Here is a 5292-nt window from a genome sequence, read left to right on the forward strand (position 1 = left end):
TGCATATAAAAGTTATGTTTACACTATACTGTAGTCTATTAAGTGTGCAATAGCATTATGTCTAAAAAAAAATGTACATACCTTAATTAAAAAAATACTTTATTGCTAAAAAATGCTAACCATCATCTGAGCCTTCAGTGAGTCGTAATGTTTTTGCTGGTGGAGGGTCTTGCCTCAATGTCGATGGCTGCTGACTGATCAGGGTGGTGGTTGCTGAAGGTTGGGGTGGCTGTGGCAATTTCTTAAAATAAGACAACAATGAAGGTTGCCACAAACCTTCAATTTGTAAACAACGCAATATCTGCGAAGCGCAATAAAGCGAAGTGCAATAAAACAAGGTATGCCTGTACCTGCATTAGCACAGTCCTAGTGCTGCACAGGACATTTCCGATCCTACTGTGTAGTAGTAATGTTGTCACAGTTTGTGCCTGTCGCAGCTACGTCACTGTAACATCTCATGTAGATGTGTCCACACACACACAGATACCTCAGTATGAGCACACTTTTCACAGCGCAACCACTCCCTTTCTGACCTCACTATTCTCATGCTCAAGGGAAATCTACCAAGCACTGTTAAAAAGTGAACTTGGGAACCAAAATTCATAGGCTGAACATCTACCTGATTCCTGAATTTCTTCCTATGCATAGCAGGTATTAATAAACCTACTCTGTCTTGGTCTCCCAGTAATCAGCTTCTTCTCTTCTGTTAATTGTTTATCTACTACCCTTCGAATTTCCCTCTGCCTTCCCCTCTAATTGCTTTAATCTCTCCTCCTAACATTTGCTTCCTTCTTCAGAGCTGATGAAGAATGCCATGCATTCTAAAGTTTGTCTCATTTTAGTCCAATAAAAGATATCACCTCTCAAAAAATCCTTGCCTCACATAATTCCTGGACCATCACTCCAACAGTACCACCTTCAAGATTCTTGGCAGCTACAGAAAATTGTAGGAAGCAGCACTTCCCAGGAGACTCGCAGCACCTTGCAGGATTAGCTTCTAGATGTCAGAGTGTAGATGGCTGCATATGCCTTCACTTACGAAAGTAAATTTGTTGCTCTAAACCACGGGTTCTCAACCTCTCTACTTCTAGAGACTTTTTTTTTATGGTTTTGCAACATAAATTTTAGACTTCTCCAGAGAATAATCACTCCCTTATAGCATTCTGTTTCTCAGAAAGTTTTTTCCAGCAGCTTGCTTAAACACTAGATCATCTTTCTGCTTCCCTAAGATATATTTTCCATTATCTAGTTTGAAACTTCTGGAGCAGATTACCTTTCTGATTCTGCTGCTTTTGGCAATTGTCCCATTTCCCTACAAGACAGGCTGGCTTCAAGAAGCATTATTAAGAGTTTATTAGAAGTGAATGGTAATTCTCTGGAATTTTCACCGGTGTCCTAAAGGTTCAGATGGCAAAATGACTGACAGTTTTGGTTGACTATTACTGCCAACCTCTTGTGCATTCCAAAAAAGTAATGAAGTAACCCCATAAAATAATGAAATTTGTTTTTAAAAATAAAGTGTGCACACATTTTAGATTCTTCATTTTGTCTGTTTTTTTGGTCTTTAGGTTGAGTGCAGACAGTCATATTTGCTCTCCATAGACACACAGGTTAAAAACTTGTGTTTTTTCCCTTTTTTACCTCTTTTTATAAATGTAACCTGACATTTTAGCGTAATCATGTAATTCCAGGACTGCGGTTTAAGGGAAAACACCAGCAATCACAAAAGCTATAATTAAATTGCAGGAGAAAGCAACACCAGTCCTGCTACTCAGCAGATACTCACAGACTTTTATTTCTATTTTATTGTTTTTGGAGACGGTGTTTTCTTGTGGTGCCATTTCTGCAAATACCCTTGAAAATTAACTTTCCTTTGCCTAACTTTCTGTGCAATTTATCATTTAAAAATGTTCATAGTCTGTATCATGCAAGTTGCTGCCTTCCAAAATGGTTATGTACAAAATTAGGATCCCTTTGAAGTTACTGGGAATTGTGCCACTGAATTCAGTAGAAACAAAATTTTAAGCATGTTTGGCGGCTTTTTTTAAATAAGCATCAACATCATCAGAGTCAGAATAGTATGAAATTTAGGTTGGGTTCCAGTACTGAATTTTAGCACCCATCTAATGTAAAATAGGGATATTTTCCCTGATTACTTTCATGGAATGTCGTCAGTTCCTTTGGGAAGCATTAATTGGTACTAAGGGGGTTTTTGGATGTGGAAATGAGGGGGTAGCCTTACTTATTAAAATAACTGCACAGTAGATGCATCCCATTAATTGGCAATGATCTATGGTGGACTATAATCCTTTACTGACAGAAGTTATTAAAATGTACCATGAGTTCACCTGCTGTCCTTGAATGCCTTAACTGAAACCCCTAGCCTCCCAGCATGCTTTTCAGCCCTGGGCTGTGCTGCGCTGTGCTGTGCGGTGGTGTCTGCTCCAAAGAGCAGAGCTGGGCTGGCCTCGCCCCTCTGCCCTGTTGCTAGAGTAGGGGCGGGCGCGTGGCCAGATGTGGGCCTGGCATGGACCCCTAAGAAAAAGGGAGGGGGCTTATTTCCCTCCCCCCTACTGGGGGACTGCAGCTGGGGTCTGCCTGGCTGGGGTGTAGCAGCCTCTGTTGGGCATTCTCCCCCTCACTGCTTGAGCTGCGGCAGGGGGCATGGTCAGCCTCCACCATCCACAGCCTGAGGGAAATGGGGATGGGGAGGGGGATTTAATTTCCCCCTTTGTCCCCTATCCCACCGGCAGCTGGGGTCTGCCTGGCCAGGACGGAGCAACCTGTGTCAGACATTTCCCCCCGCTCCCCACTCCAGCAGCGGGGTGGGAGCATAGCCAGCGTTGGCTGGCATGGCCTCGCCATCCACCTGCCTTGCCCATGGCTGGGGCTGGGGCTGGGCCTGTGGGGTTGGGCCAGGCCAGCCTGTGGGTGCTGCTGAGGGTAAAGGGCAAGGCTGCCATAGAGCCGCAGGCATCTGGGAAGTGGCCAGCTTGAGCACGGTCGTGGGGGCGGGGCCCTTCCCAGCTGGCTGCAGCTCTGTGACAGCTGGTGGCACAAGCCCAGCCCGGCAGCCACCCACCACAGTCCCTTGCCCTGTGCAGCACCCGATGGCTGCAGCCACTCTACAAGCTGCATGCTGGCCAGGCTGGCGGGACTGTTCCGCCTCTCTTTCCTCCAGCTGCCCCTGCCACCCCTGCCCCTGCCCTTGCCATGCCATTCTGGGTGGGTGGGTTGGAGCTTGAGCCCATCAGCTTCTGGCTAGTCTTTGGAGCTCTGGCTCCGGCTCCTGGACACCTTCCACCTGCTCTGCCTAACCAGTGCAATGAGCAGCCCCTGTGGGTGGGCAAAGCAGGTGGAAGACATTCAGGAGCAGGAGCTGGATCTCCATGTGCTGGACAGAAGCTGCTCAGCTCAAGCTTCCACCCATGCAGTGTGGCAGAAGCAAAAACTGCAGCTAGAGGTGAGGGTAGCAGAACAGTTCTGTGGGCACCAGCCAGCATGCAGCTTCCTTTTGCCTCCAGTGACTCCTTCTCCTCCCACTCCGGCCCCTGCTGCACCACTCCAGGCAGCAGAGGGGGCAGGAGGAGGGAAAGCTTGAGCCCGGTGGCTTCTGCCCAGCACATAGAACTCTGGGCTTCAGCTCCTGAAGCCACCACAGGCATTTCTGGAATCAAAAGTGAATGTCTATTCACTTGCAAATCGGTTCAATCTATGTAGGTTAGATTAACTTGCAAAGATTGATTCAATTCAGACTCCGGCTTTTTGAATGTCTTTCCCTAGCCTTGGAGAAGCGGCATGGTAGCTAATGAGAAATGAAGCAAGCTGTGCATTTTCATAGACCCAAGCAATTTAAACAGAGCACTAAGTAGAGCTCACTACCAAATATCTATAATGGAAGAAATGTTTTCTGGTTTGGCACCATCAAAAATAATCATGATATTTGCTACCAAAGACATAGATTGGCAGGTGCTTCAGGACAGCAGGTAGATACAGATGGCTGAGAATACCTTTTTGGCTCTAATCAGCTATGGAAGAATATTAGTGCTGCTTTGCTAACAAATTTTGCAGAGATCAGCATCATGGTTGATGACATTCTTTGGTACAGCCTCTGAGATGGCATGGTGGAAGTTGTGGTAAACCAAAATTACAGCTTTATCTATCTGGTAGAAACAGCCAGGGAATAAATTCAGAATTAAAGATGAAATTATGATTTATTACCATATGGTACAGAAGATGTGCAGGACATAGGTCATGAAAATGTAGGTCTTTCAAGTATTACAAACTGAATCCTTCAAATTTAAGTGATGGAGCAGTTGCCCATAGAGAAAAACAAACAGTTTAGGAACAAAATAGGGTTCGTAATGCTTTGACAACATTTCTTCCATGCTTCTGCCAACAAATTCCTCAAGTGACTAATGGGAAAAGATGCAGCAGCAATGTGGTTAATTCTGTGATCCAGGCATTATGCACACCAAGGAGCTGGTGACCAACAATGTAGTCTTAAAATCCTATGGTATGAACAAGTAGTTGACCAGAGGATGTCATTTCAGTGCCTGCATTAACTGTCCTCTTCTTTATGTCTAGGCAAGTGGTTTGAACTTGTACTTGTTCTCCTTCCCCTTCTTTTTCCACCCTTTTCTCCATTTGTTACTTTTAGTCTGAATTTAAAACTACAGCAACCAAAATAGTGAAATGCATAACTAATACATTTTAATTAATTCTTTTCTGTATTTGTTTGTTTGTATAGTATAGCCTCATTAGATTCTGAATCATCCAAGGCAGGAACTGTCTCTCTCTTTCTCTCTATGGGTAGAAAGAGACATCAGCAAATTGAAGCAGATCAGCTGTGGTGAGCTAAGTCCTGCCACAACTGATCCACTTCATTAGGCAAGTTGCATGTTGCCCCTTGTCCTGCATCAGGCATCAGCTGCAATAAAGCAGCACAATTTATTACTACCTTTTGTCACACCACTGGTCTATTTGCTCAGCATTTGTGCTGTCATAAAAATGGTTATGGTTGGCACAAATATGATGTTACGTGATGCCTCTTTCTACTCTGGATAATGGCCAACTCAAGGGGACCTAATCCTAATTGGGTCCTCTGCATGCCACCTCATTAATTTTTTTGTTGTTGCTTTTGTTGCTACTACAGTTATCTATAATATAGTAACTTTCCCACTTTAACAGACTGTTGTGCACATGAGGTAAGATGGATAGTTACAATTGGAATTGAGAATTGCTACCACAGAAAGCACACCTGGGCCAAGGGTTAGCGAGGATTTAGTTAGG

The 5292-nt window shown here is 44.5% G+C and overlaps 1 protein-coding gene across 1 annotated transcript in view; it reads left to right on the forward strand.

Moving 5' to 3' along the window:
• PDGFRL (platelet derived growth factor receptor like) overlaps positions 1–5292 on the forward strand; it is a 53399-nt gene that overhangs the window by 39101 nt on the left and 9006 nt on the right. The window lies entirely within an intron of this gene.

Source organism: Gavialis gangeticus, unplaced genomic scaffold (assembly GCF_001723915.1).
Source record: "Gavialis gangeticus isolate Ggan-Ray unplaced genomic scaffold, GavGan_comp1, whole genome shotgun sequence".
In the NCBI taxonomy this organism is placed as follows: Eukaryota; Metazoa; Chordata; order Crocodylia; family Gavialidae; genus Gavialis; species Gavialis gangeticus.